Source organism: Canis lupus, chromosome 27 (assembly GCF_003254725.2).
Source record: "Canis lupus dingo isolate Sandy chromosome 27, ASM325472v2, whole genome shotgun sequence".
Classification (NCBI taxonomy): Eukaryota; Metazoa; Chordata; class Mammalia; order Carnivora; family Canidae; genus Canis; species Canis lupus.
In genome coordinates, this window is record NC_064269.1 from 43,494,728 (window position 1) to 43,513,655 (window position 18,928).

The 18,928-nt window shown below is 35.8% G+C and overlaps 1 protein-coding gene across 18 annotated transcripts in view; it reads left to right on the top strand.

Moving 5' to 3' along the window:
• ERC1 (ELKS/RAB6-interacting/CAST family member 1) overlaps positions 1 to 18,928 on the top strand; it is a 539,401-nt gene that overhangs the window by 254,991 nt on the left and 265,482 nt on the right. The gene's annotated exons all lie outside the window — the stretch shown is intronic.

The following is an 18,928-nucleotide window of genomic DNA, read 5'->3' on the forward strand; positions in this document are numbered from 1 at the left end:
CAGTTCCCAGAGCTGTTGATGATACTTACCGTAACTGCCACACTAAAGAGAGGTCATATGTACAAAGCACTTATAACAGAGTTGGCATATAGTAAGCACCCAGTAAACATTAGCTACTCCTGAGCTTTTGTTACTATGGCTCTTGATAGCTGGAGGGGAAAGGGGTTGTACTGATTAGCAAAATGCCCGAGAGAAACTTCGTATCTACAGACACCACCTGGTCAATTCAGCACAAGTGATAATCTGCTTTTTGTTCAAAGTTCCCATTTTCATATATGAAGTTTTAATTCTTTTGACTTGAGAAAATCTTGTTCCCTGCCATTTCCCAGCCTAGAATGTAGAGTATGTGTATCAGCTGAGAATACCACAACCAACTAATAGGTCAGTCAGATGAGTATCGTTCTTATTGTTGAGTTATTCATTCTCTGAGAGTCTATCTTAGGTTAACACAGGATCTTAGTCTATCCATTATTTTCCAATTTTATTTAAGATCTCTCTCATAAAAATAGTTTTAGTAAATGGCTACAAATGTATGCTGTAAAATCCAATTCTGATGCTATCCTTCAGTTACAAAGTCATGTGTTATTCTGTGATTTCCTTTAGGAAGGAAAGCAGAGAAGGAAAGAAAAATAATACTTTCTTTAACACAATTTAAAACAAAATAAGGATTTGAGAACATTATGCTTAGACCTTATTTGTAGAAGTAGGAAGATATAGAAAATTTAAGATTAAAAAAAATTTGTGTTTGATCAGCATAATCTTAAATTGGAAATACCTGTTTGGATAGTCATGGTTTTTTTCTCTTAAACACTCAGATGTGCAGGCATGCGCGGGCTCACAGACACACACACAAACACACATTTCCTGTGTCCCAAAAATACCTTAAAAAATTAATTCCAGTTGTAGTGTACCCTCCTAGTGCCCAGGTATGGTATCCAAATACCATTCTGTATTAAAAGGATTTGAGTTCCAAACAGAAGTTACTTTTTTCTTTTGACATAAAGTGAATTCTAGGAGTATACATTTTTTCTTCACAAGTGCTTATTGTGACCAAAGCCTCTGTAGTCTTTATTAGCAGCACTACTCAATATAACTTTTACACAGTGGAAATGTTTTATACCTCTTCTGTTCAGTATGGCAGCTCCTAGCCACACATTGCTGTTGAATACTTAAAATGTGTCTAAAACCTCTAAAAACTGAATTTTTACATTTTTTAATGTTAATTAAATTTAAATGACCATCTCTGACTAGTGGCTTCTGTAATGAATACTGTGTTAGATGGATGGATACTTACACATACACATAGAGCAACTACCATTTAGTTTTTCCTCCTGAGCCTGACAGAGTTGTTGTACTGATAAATATAAGGACAAGCACTTTCCTGATGTTGTTGATCCTTTTTTTTTCTTTTTGGAAAAACATCTGCGGTCTAAAAACCTATTTGTCAAAAATAATTATTCCTTTAAGAAATAATGTTGAAAAGACTAGGTTAGTAAAGGACTAGGTCACTTTCAAGAGATATCATAATTGTGTGTGTGTGTGTGGATTACCCAGTGTTCATACAATATCAGATACTTCAGTTAATAGCATGCATGATGGAATTCAAGTAGGAAAAGCAGAAAAATTATAGAAGTGAGAAAGAGGTGTCTGTCCATAGAATATGCCGCCCTAGTGTTGTTAAGAATTTAATGGCTTCGGAGTTACCATTTCTTCCATTACTCTGTTATTCATTCCAAGTAATGCTTATTGAGAGTCTACTATGTGCTAGAAACTGAGAATATATTAGTGAACAAACCAAATATGGTCCCTTTCCTCTTGGTGCTTCTATGCTAGGGAGATTAATCACATGATCACAGACATAAACATATTCTTTAGGATTGTGATACAGGCAAATAAATGGAAGTATAGAATTATAAAAAAAGTATAACAAAGGGAACTTATTTAGAATAAATGGCCAGAGAAGGCATCTCTAAGACATTGATACTTAAATTGACACATGAAAAGTTAATAGGAATGAGTGAGATTTAGAATGCTGAGGAATTTACTTCAGTGGAGAGAGACCACATGTGTGAACACCCTAATAATGGGAAGAGCATGGCACAGTTATGCTATAGAACTAAAAGAAAACTACCAGTTAGTGGAGAATGCTGAGTAGAAGTGAGTTGGTGGCTGAGTGGGTAGGTAGGTGAGTGAGTGAGTGAATAAAGGAATAAAAGAACAGATGGTATGACATGAAACTGGAGAGGTAGGCAGGAACCTGATTATGTAGAATGGTCATATCAGTGATTTTAGATTTTATCTTAATTGTAATGGTTAGCATTTAAATCATTTTAAGCAGAAGAATGATAAAAATCCATTTTATGTTATAAATTATTCCTGGCAATTATATGAAAAATAAATAGAGGATAAGTAGGGAAAAAATAAATAAACAAGGGCACAATGGGGAGTACCTGTTAGGAAGATCTTGCATAATCCAGGAACATGGTAGAGTGTTGGCAGTTGAGATGGAGAGATTTCTTTGGAGATTTCTTTAGGATTTGCTGATTTTTCCATGTGAAGATCAGGGAGAGGGAGGGGGCAAGGCTGATGGCCATATTTTCTGCCATGAAAGCTAAGTTGTTGGTGGTGGTGTTTATTGAACTATGGGGAAAACTGGAGGAAGAAGAGTTTAGGGTAGGGATTCAGTTATGTGTATATCAATTTTTGGTTACCTTGCCTTCTTTCTCCTGAAGGAGTTGTTACCTAGGGATTTCGATATATGGCTTTAGCTCAGAAATGTGCTGTAAGCTAAAAATATAGACTTCAGTTACTCTCTAATGCACATAAATTGAGAAAGTACCTCTTTACTCTCTATTATTGCTAGAAAATGTGACATACTGAGAGTATATAGCATCTTACTCTTTAATACAATGAAAGGGCTTGAGATATTGACATTTATTGATTACCTATTAACTGCTGGTAATCATGAGAAATACTTAATAGTATTTAATCACTTAAATTATTAGATATAGAAATGTTTCCTAGAGAGAAAAAGAACATCAGGGCTTATTGGGTCCTTTTGCAGAAGAATGAAGAATGGTTTGCATTTATTGAACTTTATGTTCCCTCCCTTTATTCCATTCTCTTGTCTGGATAAATCTTAATTCTCTTTCCATAAAACCTTCTCTTACTTCCTAAGACTGAGTTATATGTCTCTCCCATGTTTCTCAGCAGCATTCTGTACTATTTGTTGGACAACATTGTGTTATTATTACTTATTTACTGTCTGTTACTTTAAGAGAGTATCTCCATCTTCTCTATTAGAATGAAAGCTCCTTGAGGGCAGAGGCTGTATTGTTTACTGTCGTATCCTTAGGACCTACCATCATGTCTGGTACATAGTGGCATTCAGTGAATATTTGTTGAGTGTATGAATTAATAGGGAGTGAATGAATGAAATTTTATTCTGACCTCCTGAATCTTTGCACTCCTGGTAACAGAAGCCTCACTTTATATACTAAACGATGTAAAAGTTCAATGGCAATTTTATGAGATTTATATTAGTTACCAAAAAATATTTTGAGTTATTACAAAAATACTTTGAGTTCTTTTTATTCTTTCTTGCAATTCTTCTTCTTTTTTTAAACATTTTATTTATTTATTTATTCATAGAGACAGAGAGAGAGAGGCAGAAACACAGGCAGAGGGAAAAGCAGGCTCCATGCAGGGAGCCCAATGTGGAACTCGATCCTGGGTCTCTGGGATCACACCCTGGACTGAAGGCGGTGCTAAACCGCTGAGCCATCCAGGCTGCCCCCCTTTTTTTGTTTTTTTAAGATTTTATTTATTTATTCATGAGAGACTCAGAGAAAGAGCCAGAGACATAGGCAGAGGGAGAAGCAGGCTCCCTGCAGGGACTCAATCTCAGGACCCCAGGATCACTACCTGAGCCAAAGGCAGACACTCAACCCCTGAGCCACGTAGGTGCCCCTGCAGTTCCTCTTCATGAGATTTGATGAAGTACTTTGTCATCTGCCAGAGAAACAAGAAAGATTTCATAATTGTAGATTTAATGAATTAGATATTATTATTTGAAGGCTTATTTTTTTTGTGGTGTAGAGTGTTTGATTTTAGAGCATGGTTAGCTATAATGGAAAAATAAAATTTAGAAATCCTCATTATCCTTGACTAACCCTTATGGTGGGAAGTAAGAAGACTTATGTCTCATGCAGTAAATGCATAGCACTCTATCCCACCTAGCAGATAGTGGGTGCTAGCAAAGAGTGGTGTTATGTATCACCTAGTCTTCAACTCTGAAATAGCAGTAAGCCATGTTATACAAACATGTAAAAATTCAGAACATTCTACAGAACAGATGTGATCAAATTAGGATGAAAATGTTTTTGATCCTACTTTATTTCCTTCCAGTAGGACTGATACTTCTGATCATCATTGGTAAATTTGACTTTAGGTTTTTCAGGATTTGTGTCCCATCTCCTACCTTAAAGCTAGCTAGATTTGTACTATTAAGATTGTTTCCTTGTATACAGTACTCTAATGGGCTATCTATATAGTTTGTAGAAGTTTATCGTTTTTTTCACTATCCTTTTATATCTTAAACCTATTTTTATGTTGGTAGTGATAGGGATTTTTGAGGTGAGCAGTCTAAAAGTAGTAGAAAGACAAGCATGTTTCTCAGAACTATGTGGAATCATTCAGTCTTGGAAGAAAATCCAGTTGTAAATTAGCAGTATAAGCTGTCCTTTTATTTTTTTTTTTTTTTTTTTTTTTTTTTTTTTTTTTTTTTTTTTTTTTTTTTAAGCTGTCCTTTTAAAACAGATTACTGATGTCTGCAGAAGTCCATTGTTTTTGGTCAGTGCGAAGATTGAAGGTATTTTGTTCAGAGATACTTCATTTAAAAAAAATAAGTTATTATGAAACATTTTATTGGTAAACACATAGTACATTTTTAATATTCCAAGAGTCTGAAATGGTGACAGTTAAATTCACAATCATTTTCTCTTTGCCATTGTGTAATCATTTCAATATTTAAATCAAGCTCTGTCAAGAGGAACTTAGTTTCATTGTAGACTCTTGTTCTAATGTCAATGAGTTTGAATCTCCTTTGTTATGGTGACTGGTTATGAAATCAGTCACTTGACAGACCCTGAAGTGAGACTGCTGGAAATACGTCATGTCTGTCTTCATGGTGACAGCTGGCTACAAAACAAACCCCACCAGAGCCATTCTGCAATTGACAAGGGACTTCAAAGGCCAACAGGGCTGCCACTTCAAAGAGAATTCTGCCATCTATGGCTTGTTGAAAGAAGAAGTAAATGGCTGTACCCTGCCATAGCAGAAATCTTCATGTTGAGACTTCTTCTTCTTTTGATCTTAGAAAGATGTATGAAATGGGCTTTAAGTTAAAGGAATGATAGATTCTGTAGCAATGGCAACCCGATATTATTCTGCATTTCAATTCACTTATTAATGGAAATTACCCAGATATCTTCAAATAACTGTAGGGCTAAAAACTCAAATGACCCAGAGGATGAATTTTCAAAAGAAGAATTGAAATTTCATGTTAATATTGTAGCCACTTTCACAAATGTGCAGTAAGTCAGATGGTGAATAAAATGGAGTTTTCAGTGTGTTCTTAAAACTCTCCTTTAATTTTTCCTCATAATTTTTATCCCCTTTAGTAGATAGTAGGAATGGCAGACAACTAAAGCCTGTAGGTTCAAGTCCAATTTGCATGGTTTAAACAGACATTTCTCTTTCTCCCCTTTTAGTAACTCTGTACTTGAAATTTAAGCTACCTTACACTGTTTAAAATGTTATTCACCCAGGTATGCTGAATACAATTTTGAAATAATTTCCTCATCATTGTGTTAAACAAAGAAAGGAGCTTAGGGTTTTAATAAAACTCTTCCAATAAAAGATCAAAATACTAACAAGCATCTTGAAGAGTAACAAGGAAAAGGCAGGAACATGAATTCTTTGATTTAGAATACTGACAGCCCTAAAAGATAATCATTTGATGGAGTCATGTGTAGTATACTTGAAAAAGAAGACAGGAAACTTTATAAATAACAGGGCAGTAAAAATACGGAGATTTTATATGTGGCATGCAGTGAGAGTAGGGCTCAGCCTGGAATTTAAAATTATTACAAGTCAGTGGCATGACCTTTTTAAAATTACAGTGCTTTCCTTCTCATCATCTATTATAGAAGGATAAAGCTAAGAATCCTTATATTATTTTGTCCCCTGATCTTGGGGGTTTTTTTCCCCCTTAAAATTTCTATGTGTATATATATATCTCTCTTTCTCAAAAGGGCTGACTTTGGCAGAAGCTTTAGGGACTATGACTTCCTCTATAATTTTGCCAGATGGGGTCAGTAGACAACAAGTAAAGAAATTCTGAAGGGGAAACTGGAGCTCCCAAGAAATAACCAAATGCGATGGTATGACCAAAAAAACATTTTTTTTTTTAAATCTTTTTACACAAGTGGTTTGTAACAGTAATTCTTAAAGTAAATGCATTTGAGTTTGCCTTAAAAAAAAAAAGATTTTATTTATTCATGAGAGACACAGAGACAGACAGAGACATAGAGGGAGAAGCAGGCTCCTCACAGGGAGCCCAGTATGGGACTTGATCCCTGCACTGGAGATCACGCACTGAGCTGAGGGCGCTGAGCCACCCAGGCATCCCTGGTTTGCCTTTTTTATTATAGTTTTTTGCTCTTGAAAATTTTTTGATAAAATAGTATATGATTATATTATTATGGAAGTTCAGGAAATATCTATGTTTCTAAATTTTGGCTTGATTTTTCCTTTTCATTCAATAAAAGGACCACATCTGTGTTTTCAAAAGTTATAATCAAATGAAAAATTAACTGCAGTGGAAAAGAAATAAAGCCTTGGCATACCCCAAAACTGAACTACAGAGATGAGTGGCAAAATCTGTAGATACTGGTTTTCTTTCATTCTTTTTTTTTCTTAAGGATTTTATTTATGTATTCATTCATTCATTCATTCATTCATTCGAGAGAGACAGAGACAGAGAGAGGCAGAGACACAGGCAGAGGGAGAAGCAGGCTCCATGCAGGGAGCCCGATGTGAGACTCGATCCTGGGTCTTCAGGATCACGCCCCGGGCTGAAGACGGCGCTTAACAGCTGAGCCACCCGGGTTGCCCAATATTGGTTTTCAAAGTAGACATGTTTTTGTACTTCTGACTAAACTGTATAACCACTACTGCACTGGGAAGCACTTTTGGAATCTATGTGGCGGATCTGTAACAGATGATATTTAGTTTGCTTGTAATGAGTTCTCAGGGTGTTTGGCCCTTATTCTATTATCTCCTACTGAGAAGTTTGATAAACCAAGTTACTCACGGTAGAGGCAGTCATCCAAGGTATCGCTGAAGGTGAAGTCATGAGAGTCAGATGGCTTCCCACTGATTTTTATATGCAGTTTATGTTCTCCTTGGCTGCACCTTCCTGGATATTTTCAATAAAACATATTTTCCTAGAGAAATATGCACAGCAGGATTTATCCTACATAACAGATAGTATCTATGTGTGGCATGGCCCATGCTCTATTTTGGCACTCATTTGTCCCTACCTCTTATCTCCACTCTCTTTAATGAATGAATAAAGGGGTAATAAGGGCTAGTGCAGTGAACCAGAAGTTAATGATGTGGCTTCTAGCTCTTCTGTTTACTAGCTATGATTTAGGGTACGGTTCATAATCTTTCTAAGCCTCTGTAGTGGAGTGAACTAAATTATTAGCCCCACAAGTGTTTTAGTGGCCTATAAAGACAAATGTTGAGCTTTGTTATTACTGTGGCCAGAATGATTGTGTATGTACATGTGTGTATGTGTGTGTGTGTACATACACACTTACGGGATGCTTATGAGTTCTCTCTGGTATTCTTGGGTTGCAGATCTTAAATCCTACCCTTTTATTTTTCTTCTTTGACTAATAAATTTTTGATAAGGTCATATAACTGTCATTTCATTTGTTAGTATTTTTTTGGTAACCATTTTCCAGAGGTTATATTGAAATCATGTTTTCTCCACAAAAATGTATCTGCAATAGATGAAATATCACTCTTTTTACTTTTAGGTAACTGACTTTTTTCCAGCAATGCAAATATGAGGGATTAAAAATTTCCATTAAAGTGCCTGTAAACTTACATTGTTGAAAACCTAAGGGAAGAGTATGAAGCTGTTTTATTCAAATTGTTCATTTGATCTTAGAAAAGCAGCTCAAATTCTAATGCTTTGTTCTCTGTAACTTTATGCTAGTCAGGGGATTGCTGTTCTCTGTGATGAAAAGAAATTAATGTTTTTTCCATATGAAATGGCCAAATGATTACAATTACAAAGGAAATTTCTTCTCAAAAGCTGGACAGCTTGTACAACTCTCCTAGCATGTACTTTAGCCTGATGTCTTGACTTCCTAGAGATTCCCCCCCTCAAAATTTTTTTTTAGAAGAGAATTTGCTAGAGCTCAAAGTTCAAGGGAAGTCTTGTCTTTCCACCTCTGTTTATATTTCCCTGAATTACTTGTTTGTCACAAACTCTAATGAGATATAAAGAGCTTTCAAACCCAGATGCAGAAGAGTGTAAAATTATGGTTACCACATCTTTGTTACTGATGCTAGAGAAAGAAAATGTGATGTTACTTAGATTATTTCTATCCTTTTCTAGAGAAGAGCCATGGAGTGTATGTGAACCCAGGCAATTACTAAATTTTTGTTTTACTTGATTCTGGTATGAACTGCTTGGTGGCTGAAGTAAGCAAATTATAGGAGATCTTAATCAAGTAACACTCTTCTGAAAAAAGAAACGAACGGGGATCCCTGGGTGGCGCAGCGGTTTAGCGCCTGCCTTTGGCCCAGGGCGCGATCCTGCAGACCTGGGATCGAATCCCACGTCGGGCTCCCGGTGCATGGAGCCTGCTTCTCCCTCTGCCTGTGTCTCTGCCTCTCTCTCTCTGTGTGTGTGACTATCATAAAAAAAAAAAAAAAAGAAAGAAAGAGAGAGAGAGAGAAAGAAAGGAAGAAAGGAAGGAAGGAAGGAAGGAAGGAAGAAACAAAAAAAACTGGTTTTGAGTGCTTTAATTCAGATTTTTAGTTTTTAGTTTTGATGCTTTGTTACCAAAAAATCACCTAAGTGGAATGGGCAGTGAGAAAAACATTAGCCCTTCCTAAAGATGCTTTCCAGCCTCAGTGACTCAAATGATGAGATTCATAGTAGCAGGAAAACATTTGCTTTGCTTTGAAAATGTGCACCCACATTTTATTGTTGTCTGATTTTTAAAGCCCCGCTTAGGAATGATGAGGCTTTTTTATAGGATTTATCTACCCAAGCCCTCTAGGTTGATAAAGAAAAAAGAAAAATTGAGATGGCTTGATCTTTCCATTGTTTTGTTTCCACTCTTTAAACTTTTGAAAACAATGAAATCTTGCCATTTGCAACAACATGGATGGACCTAGAAGGTATTATGCTGTGTGAAATAAGTCAGAGAAAGACAAATACTATATGATTTTACTTATATGTGGAATATAAAAAAAGAACATGATCAAAGAAAACAGGAAGAGACTTATAGAGAACAGACTATTGGTTATTAGAGTAGAGAAGATTTGGGGGATGGGTGAAATAGATGAAGGGGATTAAGAGGTACAAACATCCAGTTATAAAATAAATTAGTCAAAAAAATAAATAAAATAAATTAGTCATGGGGATGTAATATACAGCATATGGAATATGACAGATGGTAACTAGACATATTGTGGGGATCATTTCATAATGTATAAAGATATTAAATCACCATGATGTACACCTCAAACTAAAAGGGTATTGTATATCAATTATAATTCAATTAAAAAAATTTATCTTCAGCTAAAGATTTGTTACCACAGCATAATATTACTAGAAACTTAAAGGCAGTTGCTGATGAAAAAACACAGCCAGTCAATGTGCATTTACATTGTAAGACATCTTCTACAAGTCAGTCTTAACTGTAGATTCTTATAAACCATATGCTTTTATAGCAATACCCAACATCATTAAGTGCCCAGTGGGAATGTGAGCTATGAGGGATGGTAAAAACATTTTGTAAATTGCTTACCAGTGGAGCACTTTAATTATTTAAAGTCTCATTGCTAATTTTATTTACATTCACAAACCTTTGACAATGTTTACTTATTAGGTAAATGGGACACTACTTAAAAGGTCAAGAAATCAGGGCACCTGGGTGGCCCAATCAGTAGAGCATCTGTCTTCAGCTCAGGTTATGATTCCCAGGTCCTGGGATTGAGCCCCATGTCAGGTGCCCTGCTCAGTAGAGCCTGCTTCTCCCTTTTCTCTGTGCTTATGTTCTCTCTTGCTATCTGTGTCTCTCTCAAATAAATAAATAAAAAAGTCAGGAAATCTAATGTGTCTCAAAGTTGAATTGGAGAAATGTGTTTTCTTTGGTTTCTTTGGTTTCTTTCTCAGTGCTATATATATGTGACTCCGACTCATATTTGGGTTCTTCATTAAATCAGGAGGAAAAGAAAGCAGTAGTATCTTACAATTCCTAAGTTGAATATACTGCCGAGTTCCGTGGTATCTGTTAACATTAAGTTACTTCAGGACTGACTTATAATATCTTATTTTCAATAAACAAAACAGTAAATTAAATCAATCCTATCATATAAGTCATATGCATTAAGAAAATAATTATTAATTCTTACTTTGGTAACATCTTTGTTTCGAAGTCATGGTACAATGGGACCAGTGCCCACCCTTTTCAAAGAATCTAGTAGAGTTAATTTTACTGCACTTTTCATTCTAAATTTCATTAGACTTCATCCAGAAAATAAGCCCCCAATCATCTGTACCACATCATTATCCCTATCTGTTCAGTACTTTCTTGGCTCAGAATATTCTCCTTATTCCTTCTACATCTTCCTACTTTGTGATCACAGATTCATTTGTCTTAATCCCCTTTATTTCACCCATATGCCCACCCACCTCTCCTCTGGTAACCATCAGTTGGTTCTCTGTATTGAAGAGTTTGTTTCTTTGTCTCTTTTGTGTTTGTTCATTTTTGTTTGTTTGTTTGTTTCTTGAATTTCACATATTAGTGAAATCATGCCATATTTGAACTTCTCTTTTTCTTCTTGAACAAGCTTTCACCTTCTTTGCCTGAAGTATAATTTGGCCTTTCCTTTATGACTTCCAGCAACTCTTTCTGGTGACAAATACAACTTTCTTCTGAACCACAGGGTTAGAGGTGGGACTTTCAGCCTTCTTGTTTTCTTTTATACCTTCAGACTATTAATATATGACATTCTTATGAGAACCCCTACTTCTTCAAGTCTCATGCCATTCAGATAGAGCAATGAAGGTCTTCATTAAAGATTGTTATCCCATTGACTTTAGAATCTGCATGGATTAATTCATTTGTTACCTTGTTCTTTCGGTTTCTTGACCTTTGTCTCCATTGACTTTCTTCATCCCATATTTGGCATTCTAAATTTTGTTGTAATCTAGCCTACCTCCACATTCACTCATTATATTATCTTCCTCTTTAAACACAACTGCAGGGATCCCTGGGTGGCTCAGCGGTTTAGCTCCTGCCTTTGGCCCAGGGCGTGATCCTGGAGTTCCAGGATCAAGTCCCACATCAGGATCCCTGCATGGAGCCTGCTTCTCCCTCTGCCTGTTTCTTTGTCTCTCTTTCTGTGTCTCTGATGAATAAATAAATAAAATCTTAAAAAACACACACACACAACTGCATATTATTTTAGCATTCTTGTTCATTTGAACTATCTTTCCATGTCATTTGAACCTCTTTTTCTCCTTTTGCTTCATCCTAATCCATTAGCCCTGTCTTTCCTTCCCTCTGTAGTCCCTATCTTTGTTTCTCTCTTTGTTCAGCTTAGAATCCTTGTTCCATTATTTTAGTAATTCTAATTTTCACATTCTGAATCCTCTTGCTCCTTTATTTAGTCAGATCCCTTTGGTATCTTCCTATTGTATTTGCAATAAAAGCCCAAATCTCTCATACGGCCTATAAAGATCCTTCTACATCTAGCCCCTTTCTCCCTTTCCTACCACATTTGCATCCTTCTCCTTGTTCTCAGGGCTTGTATCTTTTATCTTCTCACTTTATTTTCCCTCTTTAGGGCTATTATACAAGTCAGAATGCCCCTTTCCTCCCCATCTGCTTCTTACTTTCTTGGGGAAACTCTCCAGGCCCCCAAAACAGATCAAAGCCTCATGTTACTCTCATGGCATTATGTACATTCTACATAGCACTATACACAGTTTATAATTAAATATTTATGAATTTTATTAATGACTATTTTTATATGGACTGAAAGCTCAAGAGCTATAGAGAACTATTTCTGTTTTGTTTCTGTTATATCTTCAGTGCTTACACATAATACCTAGCACAGGGTAGGAATTAATATTTAGGGAGTAGGAGAAAAGGGAGAGAAAGGAAAGATGGAAAGATGCAAAATTGGGATGGGAACACTCCACAGGGTGACTTATTAGATATAATTGTGGAAAGCTGTTGTGGAATACTGACATACTCTAGCAAAGCCACATTAACTCTGAATACAGTGGCGTCTCACTGCCTAGGTTGCAATCCTGATTCTATCCTCTCTAGATATTATGACCTTGAATAAGGCACTTCAACCCTCCAAACCTGTATTGTCTTCTGTAAAAGTGAAATAATAATAATACCTAATATCCAGCCTCATAGGATCATTTTGAGCATTTAACAAATGATACCTGTAAAGTGCTTTGAACAAAGTATTCAAACAAGGTAAGTTGCTATTGTGTTGTTACTATTGTTATAATAGCTATAGCTATTTTCTATTCATAAAATGCTGTATGATTGGCGTATATCTTGTCAAAGAATTACCATGTGTTGACAAAAATAGCATAATGGGAAAAGAGAATATTTCTAGTATAAATACTAGGATACATGTTTTAGAAATTCCATAAATTTAAATTCTCAGTAGTGTTGTGTGATACCTAAAGGAGTTTGTTGGGAGAGGACAGTAGAAGGTATGTATGTGTGTAAGTACTCACTAATACTTCAAAAATGCTCAACTCAGGAACATGGCAATTTTTTTTAAATTTTGGTAATTATATAACAGAGTGGTTCCTAATCTAGAATTTCTTTGAAATCAAAAGAACTAGTGGACTTCTCAAATGAAAATCTGACTTCTATGATGAATGCTTTACCTCCAGGTAATCTTCCCTTTGTACACTTCTTTTTTTTTCTAATCATTTTATTCCTTTGGAGGCTTATGCTTCTTACCCCCCTAAGAAACTGTAACAAGATTTTCCATAAGCATCTTGGCAACTACAAAAAAGTATTTTGTTCTCGATTGGGGAACAGAAGAAGGTGGGAAACTTGAAAACACATTCTTGCCAGCACCTGAAGCACCTAATTGCTTTGCTTTCTTAAGGAAAATGGGTCTGTGGTAAAGTCATAATTTGTTCCTCCTTATTCTGAGTAAAAGTTTATTAGCTTATGATTTAAGCAAACCATCTGGTCCTGCTGGCAATGCACACTATCAAGCCCTGTGCTTTCTCTTAATATGTTACTGGAGGTAGTTAAGTTGCATACTTGAATCCAGCTCTGGCCTGGGCTTTTTTTGTCTTGAAACATATGTTTCTGAAGATCATACTGTGACCTGGAGCACATTTTTAAATGGTGGAGAATTTCTTCATTGTTTAATGTGTAATATATCTCTTCGTTTCTTCTCCTCAACTTTCATTACCTCCATCTCTCAGTGACTATACCTAAAATTGTAATAACTGCTGTGTGGTAGGCATGTGATGGAATAGATTATCCAAATGGAGATAGTTGGATGTGTTTGCTGGGGTTGTAGAAAAGTAACAGAGTATTTCAGTTTGACCTTGAAACTGTTTCCCTGGCTAGAGCCCAAGCACAAATGAGATAGTTATTTGGAAATCCTGGCCTGTGGTACCATTCTAGCCTTAAATACAAAAAGGCTTTAAAACTTACTTGGGGGATCCCTGGGTGGCGCAGCGCTTTGGCGCCTGCCTTTGGCCCAGGGCGCGATCCTGGAGACCCGGGATCAAATCCCATGTCGGGCTCCCGGTGCATGGAGCCTGCTTCTTGCTCTGCCTATATCTCTGCCTCTCTCTCTCTCTCTCTCTCTCTCTCTCTCTCTCTGTGACTATCATAAATAAATAAAAATTAAAAAAAAATTAAAATTAAAAAAATAAAACTTATTTGGTTGTATGTATAATCTGAGGTAGGAATACCTTGAGTATCTGGCACTAAAATGGATGGAAAAATAAGGCAATTGTGAAGAAAATTAAATTTTACTAACAGCAAAATCCTGTAAGTAGAAGTATAGAATGAAAGTTAAAACATGTCTGTCAACACAGAAGACTAGATGTTAGGAAAATAATTTCCACAGAAACAATTGAAGAGTGTTAATGAAATATGTATCATAAGTTGGAAAGAAAATAAATTATCAGGAGATGAATAGACAGGGAATTCAAATATAGGTACTTAATGAGCTGTTAAACTTGAACAGTAGCTGTTAAACTTGAACATCTTAGAAGAAAAAAGGTCCATGGCAGCCCAAGATGGAGAATCTAATGGACAACCAACTTCCCCAACCTTTTTATTTTATTTTATTTATTATTATTATTTTTAATGGAGCTCAACACAAGGCCTGGACTCATGATCAAGCCCCTGAGCTGAGATCAAGAGTCTGATGCTTAATGAACAGAACCACCCAGGCACCCCTTCTCACCCTATTTAAAAGAGACTCACAATGCCCAAAATTGGTCCTTTGAAAAATTAAGAAAATTGACTGGCCTTTGGTCATACTAAAAAAAAAAAAGTCGTCACAGTGAACAATGTTTGAAGCGATACAGGACTTATAACTACAAGTCCTATAAGTATTAAAAAGATACAAGAATATTTTGCCAGTACATATCAAATATAGACTAAATGAGCAAATGCAAAAAAAAAAATTTAACAGTACTAGCTAAATCTGAAAAAGAAAACTTGAAAAAATTTTGTCAGTAATAATTTTTTTCCTACAGATTTCAAGCCTAGAGAGTTACAATGGTGATTTTGTAATAAATGTAAAAGGAACAAATAATCTTAGTCTTACAGAAACAATTCCAGAAAGTAAAAAAGAGGAAATAATCACCAACATATTTTATAAGATAAGCATAACTTCATATTAAAACTTGAAAAGTTGTGGTACCTGGGTGGCTTAGCAGTTGAGCGTCTACCTTTGGCTCAGGTCGTGATCCTGGGGTCTTGGGATCAGGTCCCATATCAGGCTCCCTACAGGGAGCCTGCTTCTCCCTCCATCTATGTCTCTGTGTCTTTGATGAATAAATAAATAAAATCTTTAAAACAAAACAAAACTTGACAAAGTTAATACAGGAAAGGTAAAGTTTAGGTCTATCTCAACCATGAACATAAATGCAAAAATTCCTAAATAAAATATTGCCAATTTAAAGTTAGTGTGTATGCGGGATCCCTAGATGGCTTAGCAGCCTTCACTGCCTTCAGCCCAGGACGTGATCCTGGAGTCCGGAGATCGAATCCCATGTCAGGCTCCCTGCATGGAGCCTGCTTCTCCCTCTGCCTATGTCTCTGCCCCTCCCCCCCGCCCCCCAATGAATAAATGACTAAAAAATAAATAAATAAATAAATAAATAAAGTTAGCGTATATGAAAGAGAAAAATAAGCATGAAGACATTTGTTTTTGGCCTATTCCAGGAGTCAAGATTGATGTCTTTAAGAAATTCATTACTATAGTCTGCAACATTAAAAGGTAGTAGGGAAAAATTTTTTTTAAATGATAGGGAAAAAGTCATATCATCTCAATAAATGTAGAAACTTTAATTTTTTTAATTGGCAAGAAGGAATTTTTTTGAAGTTTTTATTTAAATTACGGTTAATTAACTACAGTGTAATATTAGTTTCAGGTGTATAATATAATGATTCAACACCGATACATCACCTACTGAGCCCCATCTCCCCCCAACCCCTACCCTATTCGGTAACCCATCAGTTTGTTCTCTGTAGTTAAGAGGCTCTTTCCTGGTTTTCCTCTCTCTCTCTTTTTTTTTCCCCCTTTGCTTGCTTGTTTTTTTTTCCTTAAATTCTGCATATGAGTGAAACCACATGTCTTTCTCTATTTTACTCAGCATAATACTCTCTAGCTCTATCCATTTAGCTGCAAATGGCAAGATTTCATTCTTTTTTATGATTGAATAATCTGTTGTGTGCACATGTGTCTGTGTATGTTTATACACATGTATACACACACCACATCTTCTTAATCCGTTCATCAGTTGGTGGACACTTGGGCTCTTTCTATAATTTAATTTGGCTATTGTAGATAATGCTGCTATAAACATTGGGGTTCATGTGTCCCTTTGAATTAGTATTTTTGTATTATTTGGGTAAATATCTAGTAGTGCAGTTGCTGGATCATCTATTTTTAACTTTTTTAAGAAACTCCATACTGTTTTCCAGAATGGCTGCACCAGTTTGCATTCCCACCAGTAGTACAAGAGGGTTCCCCTTTGTCCACATCCTTGCCAACACCAGTTTCTTGTATACTGATTTTTACCATTCTAAGAGATGTAAGGTGATATGTCATTGTAATTTTGAATTGCCTTTCCTTTATGATAAGTGATGAATAGAATCTTTTCATGTGTCTGTTGGCCATCTATATGTCTTTTTAAAAAAATTTTTTAAAGATTTTTTATTTATTCATGAGAGACACAGAGAGAAAGGCAGAGGCATAGGCAGAGGGAGAAGCAGGCTCCCTGTGGGGAGCCCAATGCGGGACTCAATCCCATGACCCTGAGATCCTGACCTGAGCCAAAGGCAGCTGCTCAACCCCTGAGCCACCCAGGCATCCCCATCTATATGTCTTCTTTGGGACAATATCTAAGAAGGAAATTTCCTTATCCTGATAAAGAATATCTATTAAAAATTATACTACTTGTGCACCTAGGTGGTGAAGTCATTTGAGCATCTGATTCTTGGCTTTCACTCAGGTCGTGATCTCAGGGTCAGGAGATTGAGACTCACATCAGTCTCCATGTTTAGCATGGAATCTGTTTGAGATTCTCTCTTCCTCGCCCCTCCCAGTTAGGCTTGCTCTCTCTCAAATAAACACATAAATCTTTTTTTAAAAAGTTATACTACTTACAGATAAAACTGTTAAAGCAATTCTTTTAGGATGAAAAATAAAATAGAATACATGCTGTCATTATTTCTGTTCAACATTGTGGTAGACTGAAGCAGTGCAGACTATGGTAGACTTAGTAAATATTTTTTGCAAAAATTCAAAAATAGCAAAGATTCTTTTGAAAAGAGAAGATTTGTTCTACTAGATATAAAGCTATAACAATTAAGACAGTGTAGTTTTTTAAGAATAGGCAAACTAGTGGATTATAATAGAAAGCACAGACACTTACCCATGCTTATGAAGATACTTGATGAATGTCAAAGGTTAGGATAGAATGGATTTTTAATAAATTATACTGAGATATTGGATGTTCTTCTGGGGAAAAATGAAATTGGCTCCCTACCTCACACGATACACAAAAAAGCAATTCCAGGTAGTTAAAGATCAGATGTCAAACACAATACTTAACAAACTCTTAGATAGCTTTTCAGTCAGGTATTATATAACAACTACAAAATATCAGTAAACTGTGATGGTTAATTTTATGTGTCAACTTCCCTGGCAACAGGGTGCCCAGATACTTGGTCAGACTTTATTTTAGGTGTTTTTGTGAGGGTGTTTTGGATGAGATTAACATTTAAATCAATGAGATTAACATTTGAATCAATCACATTGCTTTCTGTAAGGTGAGTGGCCCTCATCCTGTTCATTTCAGGCTTTCCAGTCAGTTGATTCCTCTTCCCTGACTATAAGAGTAAATCCTGACTGTGTTTGAAGTGGGATGTTGGCTTTTGCCTGCTTTTGGATTCTAACTGGAATACTGGCTCTTCCTGAGTCTTGAGTCGGCCAATCTTTGAACCAGAACTTCACTATTGCCTCTCTTGGGTCTTGAACATGCCCATTCAGTTTACAGGCCTTGGCACCTGTCAGATTCCATAATCACATGAGCCAGCTACTTATATAAAACACACACACACACACACACACACAAAACACACACATATATGAAACATATATGTATTTTATAATCTATATTGTGCATTATATATTATATATAGTTTCTTATAAAATGTACATTTAACATATGTAATATGTTTTATATGTTAATATAATTGCTATATGAGGTTATATTAATATAATTAGTTGTATTAATTTAACAGTATTATATATTTGTTATTTATTGGTTAGGTTTCCCGAGAGAAACAAAACCAATTGAGTATATATTGAATACAGTGTGTATGTGTGTGCTATGTGTTTGCATATACATGCGTATACAGGTATACCTTGGAGACCTTGCCAGTTTGGTTCCAGACCACTACAATAAATCGAATATGGCAATAAAGTGAGTCAAATGAATTTTTTGGTTTCCGTGTATGTGTGTGTTATGTTTACACTATATTGTAGTTTATTAGGTGTGCAATAGCATTATGTCTAAAAAAAACAATGTACATGCCTTAATTAAAAAATATTTTATTGCTAAAAAATGCTGACTAGCATCTGAGCTTTCAGCAAGTTGTAATATTTTTGCTGGTGGAGATTCTTCCATGTTGATGGCTGTGACTGGTCTGGGTTGTGGTTGCTGAAAGTGGGGGTGGCTGTGACAATTTCTTCTGTGTGTGTGTTTTCTGACAAGTATTTAAGACCTCTATTAATAGGTGCTTGCCGTTTGTTGACTTTTTAAAAAAAAAATCAAGTTGTAAACTTTTATTCCAAATAAAAATGAGGCTTT